Raw genomic sequence first — 15,846 nt, 5'->3', positions numbered from 1 at the left:
GTGTAATCATCTGTGCAGTGCATGTATTCCTGTTATCTGATTTACATTAATACCTGATCATCAGGCACATTTAAAGTGTTATCTAGTCTGGCAGAAATACTTTGTGTGGTGTACGCATAATGTGCATACATGTGTGTTTGTGTTTGCAAGTGTCAGTATGTACTGTATGTGGCTGAAGTATACACTCACATGCACACACACATATACACACACACACAAACAGAGAGAGACTAATATGGAGTTCCTCACAGCTGTCTGAAGCTGGAGGAAAGAAGACAAGGGGCTTCGGGATGAAACAGATTAAAATTAATTTGAGCACTGTGAGGTTGTGCTGCATCACATTACCCTGCTAATCTCTCCAGCAGGAGCTGGTCTCTCCATGTCTCTCTCTGCTCGCAGGCCCCTCACGGCTGGCCTCTTGTGCCTCCAGCTGTCGGGTGGCCACTCATGCTGGCCGGTTGCATGTGTGTTTCATCAGATGTGCCGCCCTGCAAACAAGGCATGGCGTCTTCCACACTCTTAACTGCTGGGATGTTTCCACCTTCTCCAACCTGCACCGTTTCCTGACCCTCCAGGTTTCAGATTTAGGGGTCATTTTTTTGTATGTAAATATACATTGACACATTGAAATATTAAAAGCAAACAACAACTATCCCTTTTTCACACAGATACACACTCACTGACACACACACACACACGGGCACACACACACGGGCACACCGCACATGGTTGCATCCTTTCATGTAGTCAGTAAATGCAGCACAGAGACAGAAACTGATTCTCTGTATGTTTGGCAGAGGCAGGTCTTTGGCAATAGAAAATGTGCAGTAGAGTAAAAGGATTGCCAGAGTCTGGTGGGGTGTGCATGTGTGTGATAGAATGAGATGGGGAGCGAAAACAAACTTCACATGCTTAGCCTTTCTCTTATCTGAAAGCTGTCCCTTGCTTAGTGCAAAATAGTTGCATATCTGGGTTTGGTCAGAAGGTCCCAGATTTTTTTCAATGTTGCATTAATATTTTCCTGTGACTATATGAGAAAGCTTCATGATAACTACAAAACACAGCAGAGAGGTTTTATATGCCAGTCCACAAGAAAATGAGACAACATTACCAAGAAATATCAAAAAGAGTAAGTGTGTGTGTCATTGCCGGTATGGGCTCACACAGATGTGCATGACACACAGAGACACAGACACCACTAGTCCTCTCACTACTGACTACCAGGCCAATAGCCAAGAACCAGCAAAACCAACAGCATGGTCATTAGCTAGGCTTTCTCTGACCACTCACTGTGTTTGAAGGTAGCTGTTTGGACAGCACCTTCACAGCTTAAGGTTTTTAGGAGTGTGTGTGTGTCTGTGTGAGTGTGTTTATGTGTGTTGGGAGAAACACACCTATTTTTTAAAGGAGTGTTTCATTAACACCTCACCAATAAAGACATGACTTAGAGTTCTGACGTGCACAGTGAAGTTTGAATCATTCCGAATTGTGTGGCAGGAGCCTTGCATGGTCTGTCTGTGAAGCACTTAGAGATAATCAGCAGCAAAACGTCCGAGAGAACAAGGGAGGCTCTGTTAATTCTATTAGATGAGATGCAGGATATAACAGCTAATTTACCTACATGAGAGACCTGTTCACACCATCCATACAGTCCTCTTTCTCTCTCTTTAGTAATGCAAACCATGGTGTGCTTGGAAGATAGAAAAAATGTATTTTTTCTGAAAGCAAAAAACCCCCCCAAACTTTTAGATGTGGCTGTTACAGCACTAAAGTATTTTTTTGTGCTCCTCTTTCCTAGCAATTAATATAAAATGCTTGTTGAATTGTCACCCCTAATGTGATATGCAAAAAATACCCCAATATACACACACCCTACACATGTACACATGCACACACACGCACGCATACACACGCACACGCGAACACACACAAACACGCACACATACACGGGTGATCCCAATATTATCCATCACATATTACCAGCCAGGCCCTGTGGTGGGGATGGCTGTGGTCAGTGATTTTGGTAGGAAGTCACTCTGATGTTTTTAAAGGTCATGAGGGTAGAAGTTATGGCAGAGTGGAGGGATGCTCCACCACTTTTTCTGCACCGGGGGTGGGTGGGAGACAGCAGGCTACTTCCTGACGCCCTGCTAGTGACACTGCCCTGACACATCAACAGATGTCACTTTGCATATGCACCATAGCTAAAATGCACATGCAGCACATGCACGGCATATACACGTACTAGGGGAGGGCTTGACCTAGACAGTTGACCTTTGCTCATCTAAGTTAAGGCTGCCTACTAATATAGTGTTCTTCCCTGTCATCTCCCACAATTAAGTAATCATGTGCTAGGATCTAGATTCCTATACAGTAGAAGAAGTTTCTCCCCTCAAATTATGTACAGTCACAATGACCATACATCAAATGTAAACATCAATCTAACGTTGGTTAGAAACATTTGACAGACAAAGAGACTTACTAACTAGCTCACAAAGTAATTAAGCTGTAGATAGGTAGGTGGCCATCAAGAATTTTGTTACGCTACTTATAATCAGCTTTGTCAATAATTTTTTCACTATTTATATACTGCCAACTGAAGACCTTCATAAGGTCAGCTAATAAAATTCCCATGAGCTATTAAAATAATTTGTTGGTGCTTAAAATAGCTATGATGATGAGCACTTGAGGGTAAATTGACAAGGAAAGAGAAAATACTGTACACTGTACACTGTGGTCTGATGCTCAGGTGCACATGCTCAGAAAGGCTGGTGTTTATCCTATTTTTAAAACACCTCCTATCGTCAGCACTACTGCTATGGCTGCCTTTTAGTACAGGGAGCTTTCTGCCAGGGAGATTTCAGTCAGCCTTAGGGGTATTTTTACTAGGATCTAGGATCTCCCTTTACCATAGGTCAACTTACAGCAGGCACCTAAGAGTCTGGAGAGGCACAGAACAGTGTGGTAATGAGCACCTAAGAACCAGCACATAAGCCCAAACATTCATCAAAACTAAGAAAAATGTGTAAAGGTTTTGACCTTCAGGATGTTTTACACATGTTTGATAAGATCAGTCAGCCTCAGCTGTGATCCCAGCTCCTAGACCACAGAAGTGTTTGTTAGCAGTGGAAGGATAAGGTCAGTCACCGGGCTTCTTTATATCTGCACCACATACCAGCCTCTGTGTATGGCTCAGCTGCTCTAGAGAGCTAGCCACAGCACTGCTGTAGTGGCTATACCATTCTGCTGTAATCACATTAGGACACACATGTCAGAACATAATGGATTCATGGGATGTGTGTTTGTGCACTTCAAAGAAGTTTTTTTTTAACATTATCATTTAGCTCCCCAGTCATGTTCCAGGGTAAAGGATTTTGTGGCTTGAGGCTATGAAAGTTTTGGGCCCTATGAGATGAATATTTTTGATTCACATACATTTTCATGCATCTGTTGAAATTTCCATTGGCCCCACTCTCTCTCTCTCTGCTATTCAAAAGTCAGAAAAGGCTAAGTGAGACTATAAACAACACAGCTGACACGTGATAGTCCAACATGGAAATCCGAGACAAAAAGTTAACTTTATGATTCTCAGCTGCATTGTGCTCCTGTAAAAGCCTAACGTTTAATTTGGCCATGCTCAGCCCAGAAGCCATGGAGGGCACGGCAAAAGGCTGCCGTCCATTCTCCGAGCATCTCTAGCCATCCGTGCTCATTAGCCAACAGCGGGCTGGCTTGCAGCAGCAGCGCTCGGCTCTGTAGTGGCCCTGACAGCGCTGTGAGCTGGACGGCATGGGACTCCTGCTCTGCTACTCCGACCATACCGCTCTGTCCCGGCACGAGCCGCGGGGCTGTGAGCGTCGCCCGGGCGACTCACGCTATGCCACTGTCACCCCACTGCGCCACCGTGGATGAGATGGGCTGTAATGAGGAAGATGGGGCTCTCCCTGAGACTCGTGGCTGGACCTGGGCCCTGTGGGATGATAAATTTTACCTTCTCAAATATGCACACACACACACACACACACACACACACACACACACCAGACTGAGACAGAGTAACCTACTGCTGTTTTTCTTGTGAAAGGTAGGAAAAACGTTTGGCAGTGAAAATGCATTCGACGGCTGGTTGTGGTTTACTCTTGCATGCTTGGCTGAGAATAAGCTCTAATAAGCTCACATTTGTAATTAACAGTATTTGAGGATGTTTGTGGTGCAATCAGGATACTGCTGCCAGACTCCAGATCTGATGCACGATGGAGACGTGGAGTGAGCGATGGAAGGGAGGAGGAGAGGCAGCCAGAGTGAATTTCAAACTACAGGAGATCATTTTCCTCCAGCTGGCAACACAACAAAGTGACTGTCGAAAATCTTACAGCATCCACACACACACACACGCTCACACGCACACGCACACACGCGCGCGCACGCACACGCGCGCGCACGCACACACACTCACACGCACACATACACACACACACACACACCTACACGCACACACACACACACACACACACACACACACACACACACACACACACACACGCACAGGTGTACTTCATTCAAAATAAAAGAGTACTGTAAGTCTTAGTTCCCATAACTAGTTTAAATGACTTCCAGACCATGCAACTGCACTTTATGCCTAATTCACTATAAGTGGTAAGACCAACCATCCAAACAGGATGTACTTCATTATCTCAACAGTCCTCAGTTCTTTGTGTTCGAAATTTGTGACTCTTTGAGTCGTAATTTTTTTTTTCATTTCACAGTATATCAAAAATTAACAAATTAACTCATTTACATTCATCAGTGTAAATTTAGAAGTGCCCTTTTCTGCTTTGTTCAAAAATGTAGTTAGCTAATTTGCATCCCATTTACATCTAAGATGGCAGAGTTGAATAATACAACATGTCAGTTGTGTGCAAATCTACACAGCAGTGGCCTTAAGCTGTCCTGATTCTATAACATTCAGGGCCATGGGGGAGATTTTGTTCTCAGTCCTGAGCAGCATTTTATGGATCATAGACATGCAATATGCTATACATCCAAGGTCTAACTTGACAAAAAAGGTCTTTGAAATGAACGAACACGTCAGTGAAAAGTCCTCTGACGCATCTCGAACTCGTGTTTATTTATTTGGTCTTGCACACCAGCCTTGGTGCTTTGTGTTGATTAAAATGACTAATGCATAACGCTTTAACCTTGTTTTACTATTTTAGTGTCTTGGTGTTTCTTTATTCAGGCCGTCCAGGCCAATGTGGGCTCGCATCATTTACCTAATGAAACCAAGAAGCAGTGGTGATGGTGGTTGCTCAAGCATATGAGTGCTGTGTGTATGCTGTGGGGTCTAGTAGGGTCCATTTTTGTTTGTGGTTTCAGGCAGTCACTTTTGTGGGATATTTTGATGTAAAGACATTACAGGTGATACATTTATGCCCCCATCTGTTTTTATGCAATCAGCTGTGTTCTCTGCAGCTGCGTGAGCTCTCACTTCTTGGTTATCTGGCAGTCTCATTATTCCAGATCCAGTTGTCTCTGTATATACTGTACTTTGCCGACATAGGGAGATATTTTGTTCAACACTCTTCTTATATGTAGTAAATATTACCTTTCATCAATTTCAGAAATATATTTTCATACAAGTGATCTTGCTACATTCAAAAGAAGGCAGTTTTCTTTCTTCTCAAAGGTTTATGACCTAATGCAGAAACTGCTGATTATATCATAATATTCTATCACTTACATTAGACAGAATTCTCCTACCATCTTCCATGTGTGCTTCATTGCTGGCCACCTGTTACTACTGGTTGTGCTTCTACTGAATTTCCATAGCAAAACACACCATAGAATTTTACAGCCCATGCCTCTAGTGATTATGCCATAATTCCATATTCTCCCACAGACATGCAGGGCTTGAAGAGATCTTGTGCTTATCTTCAAAGAGGAATATTAGAATATTCATCAATCAAAGATTGTTAGACGATTTCACTCTGTGTGACACAGCATGTGTTTCCCATAGGCTACATCCTGAGTTGTTTCTAACATAATTTAATTCAACCAACACACACATACTTACCCCTCATTTATACAAGATCTTTCATTATTGGAAAAATAACAAAGCATGGGTCAACGCTCTAACAACTGAACCAAACAACCAAGATTCCTCTCCAGCAACAACAATTCAAGTTCTGAAAGAAAAAGGTTTAATAATTACAACCATTTACTCATCTTCCCTACCTTTGATAATTGCATTAAAATATGGTCCAGTAATGATAAAAAAGAACTTAGATGATTACTTTTAATTGTGATTTTATCTCAGCTAGACAAGTCTTTTGCGTTAGCAGCCCTATCCTTCCTACAACCCAGAAATGGCTTTTTGCCCTCCAACTATTAAAACTGTATTTCACATTATTCTGAATTATTCAGTTTGAGCTCAAATTAGCATTGAATCAGGAAAAGCACGAACATATGCTATCCTCTGGGAAATCATAAATGTTGATTACCACATTTCAACTCATGCTGAATGTGTGTCAGCTTATAAATAACATTTTCTGACTGCTAGATATCTGTTAAAACACACATGGAAGAGCTAGACTAAAACAAAAGTGAGAGTAAAATTAAGGCTCCTGCAGGAATATACTTTTTACATATGGCAGAAAGAAACTTTCTGTGATGGTGCCTTGCACTAGCAGCCTCTGTCTACCGGCAGTCCACATGGCCGTCTGTTTATATTGTGCTTCTCTGCTGTTTCTGTTGCACATGCTGTATGATTTGGTTTTGGGCCATGTGTTTTTGGTACGTGTTGAGTCTCATTTGCTGTGCCACCTGTGTTATATTCTGTTATGTTGCCTCTTTATTAGCCTGTTCAGTTAGCATTCTTCATTTTCATGAAACCCTTCAGAGTCATGCTTGCTTCCTTCTTTTTACCACATTCTTCACCAATGACACATTCGAAATATGCCTTTTGTTTTGTTTTGTTTTTTTGGACAGTGAACTACAGTAGCTGCCCACCTAGCGGACATAAAACAGTGAACTACAGTAGCTGCCCACTCTGTGAACATTGAACAGTGAACTACAGTAGCTGCCCACTCTGTGAACATTGAACAGTGAACTACAGTAGCTGCCCACTCTGTGAACATTGAACAGTGAACTACAGTAGCTGCCCACTCTGTGAACATTGAACAGTGAACTACAGTAGCTGCCCACTCTGTGAACATTGAACAGTGAACTACAGTAGCTGCCCACTCTGTGAACATTGAACAGTGAACTACAGTAGCTGTCCACTCTGTGAACATTGAACAGTGAACTACAGTAGCTGCCCACTCTGTGAACATTGAACAGTGAACTACAGTAGCTGCCCACTCTGTGAACATTGAACAGTGAACTACAGTAGATGCCTACCTAGCAGACATAAAACAGTGAACTACAGTAGCTGCCCACTCTGTGAACATTGAACAGTGAACTACAGTAGCTGCCTGCAATGCAGACATAATGCAATAAACTACAAGAGATGCCCACATTGTGGAGATAATGCAGTGAACTAGAGTATGTGTGGAAATAGCGCTGTATGTGGACTATTTTAACACCAGTGGGGCAGTATCCAGTGCATTCAAGAGGAGAAGACTCAGTGTTATTTTGGGGAGAATAGGACAGGCCTGTGAACTGTCCTATATTAAGATAGCTAGACATTTGTCTCTCTTTGCTTCGTTCCTTGCTGTCCTGTTCATATATAGCTTGATGAGCGGCGAGATTGAATCCAAAAGCATTATTACGATTTCAGTGTGGGTTTTCTTAAGGAGGATTGTCTCACAGTTCCTCCTCCTCCTCATAGACACCACTGTGCTATTGTCATACCATGGCTTCTTTGTCTCTCTGCTTGTACACAATGTAACATGGATTTTATGTTGTATTAATCTCTCTTTCTTTCTCTTTTCTCTCTCTCTCTCTCTCTTTATATCTTTCTCTCATATTTTCTCTGAGGATTCAGGAACGCTTTTCAATTAAATAACCAGCAGAGCTGGAATTACAGCTTAATCATGTAATTCTGTAAAAATGCACCCCATTCCCCCCAGTCCCCATTCAGGAACCTTCCTCACCTCAGATTTTTCTCAAGCTTTGAAGTCTTAATTTAATTCTGCAAAATGTGTATTTCATCTGTGCATAGGTTTATGCCACATAATTTGTTTTGTCTCAAATTGGAATGAAAAAATACATGTATGCTGTCTCTCTGGCATGTTCCTGAAGAACTTCAGATGTGCCTTGTTATGCAGGAACAGAGGAACAGAGCACACCTCCTCTTCAGCTTCACTGTATGGTTATGTTCTATCTTTTGTGGTCAGTCTTGGATAAAATGTAATGTTTATGTGGTAATGTGTCTCAGGTCTCAGTAGATACGAGAGAGTACTGTAACTGCATCATGTCTGTGTTTGTAGCTGTGTGTGTGTGTGTGTGTGTGTGTGTGTGTGTGTGTGTGAGAGAGAGAGAGAGAGACAGAGAGAGAGAGGGAGAAAGAGAGAGGGAACTCTGTCTGAAAGGCCATAACGAACAGCCTGCTCCTGACTGCATCATGTATCATCAGTGGTGTGAGAGAAAGCCAGTTTGAAAACATGTGACAGCTCTTTCTCTTAATGCTGTTTCTTAAAGCTCCTGGGTTTCTACCTGAGCTTCCCAGAGCTAATATCTCTTACAAGCTTCTGCTTCTTCTTCTTCTTCTTCTTCTTCTTCTTCTTCTTCTTCTTCTTTAGTAATTACATTTTTCAGCAGGCCAGCCACAGTAAAACCTACTTATCTCTAATAAAGAACTTCATTATAGATCACTGGTGAAACCAAGCGTGGGGTATAGAATGGGGTCAGGAAGTTATGTTTCCTGTACAGCGTATCCAGTGATCCATATAGCACCAAGCATATTGGTCAGGTCAAGAGGCCAATTCAACAACCTGCTCTTTGGCAGCTGGATGAGAAAGACATGCAGCTGGATGAGAAAGACATGCAGGTGGATGAGAAAGACATGCAGCTGGATGAGAGAGAGCTGGGGAGAGGCAGACATGGCCTTGGTGAAGAGGTAGGAGAAGTGTATAAGTGAACATACTGCACATTCTGATCTCTTCATCTGCTCTCCTAGCACACTGACCGCATCGGTTACTGTCTACAGGAGAGACAGAGTGCAAGTGAGTGAGGGAACACTGAACTGTATTTCATCTCAAGGGAGTTAGAAATAAGCATGTATGAAAGCACACATATACCATTGTACAACTACTCTTTTCATTTCTATAACACACGCACACATATACCCACACACACAACACATATGCTTTGGTGTGTTGTAATTTGCAGTATTCCATTTCCTGTGTTATTATATGTGTGTGTTTGATGTTTTACATTCTGTGAGGTCTGGAGCATATCTTTCCTTTAGTGGAACTAAACTTTATGCATGGCCTTCCCTGGGGACTATAGAGCAGACACACACATTTATCGACTGACTTCCTGTTGGAGACAGATGAAAAATGACTGCATTTCCTGGACCCACTGGGATTTAGAACTTCAGAACTGTAATGGTTTAAGGACTTGCACAAGTCAGAAGGGAAAGCTTGCATGAATAACACATCTAGGCAGACACACAAATGCGGTTTGTGATGTGTTTTACAGTGTATGGTGCTTTGGATGTGGGATTTGGATAATTTTGTTTCACCAAGCTCACATCTCACCAAAACCAAAAGGACTGCTCTGAATCAAAATGTGCACACATGCACACATACTTTCAGAAGGCCTGGATTTGACCCATCCCTGTACACACACACACACACACACACACACACACACACACACACACACACACACACAGAAGCCACATCAGAAACAGCCACACACACAACCACACACACACACATATATTCATGTCACTGCTACCCATGAGTTCTAATTTATTTTAAATTTATTTCAGTGGGACCAATAGACATGACCTTTTATAAACACACCCTGGAAAAAGTATTTTATTATATTTTGCACTTTGTGTGTGTGTGTGTGTGTGTGTGTGAGTGTGTGTGTGTTTGTGTGTGTGTGACATGGTTGGTTTAGGGGCATCAGAGCATGGTATTCTTCCATTTTATGGTTTATTGGTAGCTCTTGCTGGGGGGTCATTCCCTTTTCTAGATGTGACATTAAAATTATTAGATGGTGAGAACATGGTAAATGTGACCACACGAGCTTGACAAATAGTTGTTAATTAGTGTTATTTTTAAATGCTTGTGTTTCCCCTTTATATTATTCATGAGGAGAATAGTTAAACACTAAAACGATCAATTGTGACAAACTAATTAGCGTTGTATATGTGTGGGTTTGTGTGTGAATGTGTGTGTTTAGACATGGTGCTGAATGATTGTGTTGTGAATGGATTTCCATTTAAACATTAATGATTTAGGTCTCTTGAAAGCTTATATCTCCAGCAGGCAAATCAATACTTCCCTTACATATCAATTAGCATTAGGTCTCCTGCCAGAAGGAAGGAGGATGGCAATACACACACACACACACACACACACACACACACACACACACACACACACACATACACAATAGTTACTTTTGAACCAAAATCTTGTATCTCAAAAACAGTAAAAACAGCAACTTTACAGGTGTGTAAAAAAATGACACGAGACTGTAGTTTGTAACATCCTTCCTCCTCCCTCATGTCTTCATTCCTGGCACACGCCCAGCATGCCATGCAGCGCACACAATATACGGAAGCACGTTTACTCAGTGTATATGAAGGACACGAGGTCTTGTCTTGCCAGACATTTGCCCAGACATCATTGACACAGATTTTATAGAAGCTGCTAATTGACAGGGATTTGATGCTCTGAACTGACCACACAGATTTTATAGCAGCTGCTAACTGACAGGGATTTGATGCTCTGAACTGACCACAATGTTTAGGATGTAGCTCTTACAAGAGCTGACACTTAAACAGCTCAAAAAACTTCAGACTTAACAAGACTAATATTAGATTTAAGTTAGTCAGAACAGTAATTGAGTGAGAAGGACACAGAAGGATAAAAGAGTATGGAAGTGTTCTGGGGAAAAAAGAATATATAAGATATGAGTACGCAAAGATGTACATTGGAAAAGAGTAGGAAATTAGGAAAAAGAAATAACTGATCTACATTCTTGGAACTTTAGAACCTAAACATACACCGATTTCTCCTCCTAGAAATTCAGAAGCACTTTGCACAGCTGAGCTCTGTCAAAAATGTTCCGTTTCTCTGGAAACCTACAATTTTAAATATCTACCTTTTACAACAATAAACAGAATAAACAATATACAAGGTTTCTCACCTTGAATCTTATTCATATAAACTTTAAAAGTTGAAAAATATATATATTTATATCCATTACCATTTTGTGAGTCTGTATCTGGAAGTCCCACAGGATCTTAGCTTGGCCATTCTCTACTACCTTCAAGGGTTTATCCCACGTAGACCTTGGAACCTCCAGCCTGTATTCGGCACAGATGTTAATATATAGTATGCCTGCTACTTGGTTATGGTTCCATGTTCTGGTTGTACATACTGTGCAGGGGTTTTTCCTCCCATGGTTTTTGTTCTTCTTCATTCCTATCTTCCTTGGGTTTCTGCTGTCTGAGTTACTCAGTAAGCACTTGATCACTTGGGGCCATCTTCCTGACGTACTCCTGGATCATGGTAATTTCAAGATGGATAGTGGCTCTGATGCTCATTAGTCCTCCCTCCTTCCACTTAGTGTACAGTCTCAGAGGGCTGGATTTGGGATGAAACTCTCCATGCATTGTGAGTAGTTTCCTTGTCTTGATGCCAGTGGCTTCTATCTCCTTCTTTGGCCAACTTATTATGCCAGTGGGGTATCTGATGACAGGTAAAACGAAGGTGTTGATAGCCTGGATCTTGTTCTTCCTTTTTAGCTGACTTCTCAGGACTTGCCTCACTCTTTGTGGGTATTTGGTATTTGTTCTTGCCAATGCCTTTCTAGGTCCCGCTCATGCACTGAGCCGTGTGTCTTCTCATCTTATCCGCAATGATGCTTGACAAGATCTTCCGTGTTGTGCAGAGGCAGGTTATCGGCCAGTAGTTTGATGGAACTGCCCCTCTCTGGGGCTCCTTCAGGATCAGAACTGTCTAGCCTTCAGTTAACGGTTCCATCCATTAGCAGCTGGTTCATTTGTGCTGCCAGGTGCTCATGTAGTACAGTTTTTCAGCCAGAAGGCATGTGCAATGTCAGGGCCTGTAGCTGTCTAGCTCTTCATACCTGAGACCCTTTCTTGGACGTCTGTTAGCATGATGGTTACTGGATCCTGTTCAGGGAGGCTGCTGTGGTGTGCTCTCAGGTTCAATAACCACTGGGCATTGTTGTTGTGTGATGCCTCCTTCTTGTCTATGCTTTTGCAGTATTGCTCAGTCTCCAGCTTTGGTGGATCTGTTCTCATGCTACTACCCTGTCACTGAGAGCACACTTTGGATGGCTCATGGGAGAACATTCTGTTTCCAAGTGAGTAACTGCAATGTAGTGTTGTAAAAGGCAGAGATATTCAAAATTGTAGGTTTCCAGAAAAACAGAATGTTTTGGACAGAGGTCAGCTGTGCAAACAAAATGCTGGAACCAGTTTAAATGTCCAAGAGTGCAGATCAGTTCTTTTTCTTTGTTTCTTAATTTGCTACTCTTTCCCACTGTCCATATTTAGGTTCTCATTTATTTATTCTGTTTTTCCCCAAAACTATCCTTCTTTATCCTTTGTTTTCTCACTCAATTACTGTTCTGACTAACTTCAATCTAAATCTTAGTCTTGCTGAAAGTCTGAAGGCTTCTGAGCTGTTTAAGTGTCAGCTCTTATAAGAGCTACATCCTAAACAATATGGTTAGTTCAGAGCATCAGTTACATCCCTGTCAATTAGCAGCTGCTTTAAAATCCGTGTCCGTGACGTGTGCTCAAACGTCTGGCAAGACAAGACCTCGTGTCCTTCATACACACTGTGACTAAACGTGCTTCCGTATATTGTGTGCACTCCATGGCATGAAGGCATGAGGGAGGAAGAAGGATGTTACAAGCTACAGCCTTGAGTCATTGTCATTTGATCGTCTTGTAATGATGCTGCTGCCTTTGTGTCTTTTTCGGCATCTGACAAGCAGGATGCAAACGCAACAAGGCTCCCTTCTGCTGAAGAACGAGTGCAGATGAGTGTATTTGTGCTTGTGAGTGTGGAAAGTAGTGCTCTCCTCTGCCACACCTGTGCTTGGTGTGGTACTGTACCGAATCACTCCCTGTGCAGAGGCTATACGAGGTGCTGGACTTTTCAGACAAAGTGTTAGCAGCTGTTCATCCATTTCTCTGACAAATGGAGCTGAGAGGAAAACAGTGCCCATTTTAAATTATTTTTTAAAATAGATTCATCTTTTGAATAATTCTCTACTTCATAGGCCTTGGCTGAAGGCTCAGTGAAGGCTATAGTGTGAATTCAGCGCCTTTGTCTTCCGTAATCGAGCAAACAGTATGCCCATTTTGTCAAATGCAACCGTCAGGACGTAAGGCAAGGTTTCATCCAGTGACAGTTAAAGGGACATTTCACTGTATGTCTGATTACCTGATCATTCAACAATGCGTTGGAAACAGATGGATGCAAATTTGGGCACTTTTTGGGCTCTCAGGAAAGACATGGCAAAAGAAAAGCCCTGTAACCATCTCCATCTCTAATGCTCATCTTCAGCTTTGAAGTCAAACAAATGGGGTGAGAGCAGAACAGCAGCCAGCACTCGCGATGCCTGTTAGCGGTGTGCAAACACAGGCCCTCATATGTCAGCGAAGAGTGGAGGGGCTACATCTCTCCGCTTAGAGATGGAAATAACTGAGAGTGGGCTTAGATCTGCACTTTGGTAATATGGTCTCCTGAGGTGCTGCACATTTAAATGAGAACAGAAGAGAGCAGGCCGTAAGCTTAGAGGTGGAATTCGGCTGCAACAAAATGCTGGTGGTTGTATTGGTTCATGTGCTAATCTTGGGATTATGGGTGTGTGTACGCATGCACTGATGTATATATGTGTGCACATTCTGAATTTCACTTATTCCATTTATTTCAGTGTACTCGATTTACATATTTACTTGAACGTCAGAATACAACACGCTCCTTGTGCACCGGCTCAGAAGATCAAGCTCAGAATGAATCTTGTGTGCCTCCAGCAGCAAACCGCATGGTCTCGGATGCGCTTCACTCATTGGCTTTCATGCAGTTTGCTCACTGAGCTTTCAGCTCTACTAGCCACTGAGTACCAGCCTGCCATTGACAGATGCCTAGAAACAGTGCAGTAAATGAGGGGGGCTTGCCTGAAGCATGCCACCCTGTCAGCTGACTGCCATTACACACGCATGGAAATGCACTTGCTTTGGCTAATATGTAAATAACAAGGCTCCTGCTTTTGAAAAAAAAAAAAAAAAGGTGTCGAGTTGTATTTTACCATACATGGTTGTGGAAGGAGTTGTGCCTGTGCACATATGTACTTTTCTTCAGTAAAGCCTTTTGCCAACTCAACAGTGCAAAAAAAATGCAATAAGGCTCTAAATATATTATTTCCTCTGCACTTTGCTTTGTTGTGGTCATTTATATCCTGTAATTTCTGTTATATGTAGTACTCTGTTTTGCCAGTCAGTGGATGGCGTGTGCGTGTGCAGTAACACACACTCATTCAGGTACAGTGAGTTCTTCAGGCCCACAGGCAAACCATGAAGAGTAGAGCAGCAGGACACAATGGTGTTAGAGGAGTAAGTCTTCCTGGCCCTGGAGCAGGCACAGGGAGGGCGGAACGCGGAGGCAGAGCCAGACAGAGAGCACTTGAGCCGGTGAAAAGACCAGCAGTGGCTGGGTGTTTATGATGTTTTCTGTCCTGTGGTGCAGCATGGTTTTGACCCGGGTGCCGCAGGGGTTTTCAGAGATTCCTCATTATAGAGGACGTCTCTCTCTCTCTCTCTCCATTTTTCTCCCTCTCTCTCTCCCTTTTTCTTTCTGTCTCTCCCTTTCTCTCTCTCTCTCTCTCTCTCTCTCTTGCTCTCTCTCTCTCTCCTCTCTATCTCAATAGGGCTGCTGAAGAATTGTTAGCATGGCTCCCCAGAATACCTGTGAAATGGAAAATTGCACCACCACCACACACACACACACACACACACACAGAGACAGAGACAGAGATTGATAGACAGAGAGAAATTGAGAGAGAGAAGAGAGAGAGTGAATGAGAATGAGACTGAGTGGAAAAGAAAAGAAAAGCTAGGACTCGGTGTTAGAGAGGGAGTAGTGATAGCTGCGGTGCATCGCAATAAGCACTGGCTGCAGCGATATTGTTTTTGTATTGACATTTCAGGGGCACTTTATGAATGTAAATGTAATTGAGATAAAATGAGACTTCTGTGATATTGGATAATCACGCTGAAGTATTCATATTGTTTTCTACCAGATCATTTTCACTTAGAAACCAATCACTAAAGTCATTTAATCACATTTCAGTTAAAATATTACTAGAGGCCCCAAATAAATAAGCATTTGTGACGCTGCAAAGGTGTAGAAATGGGATCTCTTTGATCTGAAGACAGGAACACACTGACACTGTGTCTTTATCTTTCCTCTAAACATGTGTTTGGCCTACAAACCTATAGACTCTGTGTACTCAAGGCATTAAAGCAGTCTAGCAGAGATGACCTTTTCCCTTTGACTATCTTTCCACTCTCTATCTGTCTGTCACTTTGCCCCTCCCCCATCGTACCTGGTTCCTCTTTTCCTTGTCATCTTTCCATCTCCATGGGTTCACATCATTTTCAGCCCGTGGGAAAATTTAAATATC

General features: G+C 42.4%; 1 protein-coding gene across 1 annotated transcript in view; it reads right to left on the bottom strand.

The window, feature by feature from the left end:
• The window catches only part of gfra4a (GDNF family receptor alpha 4a), a 64,140-nt gene that overhangs the window by 24,128 nt on the left and 24,166 nt on the right, over positions 1–15,846 (bottom strand). The window lies entirely within an intron of this gene.

This window comes from Electrophorus electricus, chromosome 12 (genome assembly GCF_041902795.1).
Source record: "Electrophorus electricus isolate QZ-2024a chromosome 12, ASM4190279v1, whole genome shotgun sequence".
Lineage (NCBI taxonomy): Eukaryota > Metazoa > Chordata > Actinopteri > Gymnotiformes > Gymnotidae > Electrophorus > Electrophorus electricus.
The sequence above is the reverse complement of the archived record's forward strand: the minus strand, read 5'-3'. Positions and strand labels throughout refer to the sequence as shown.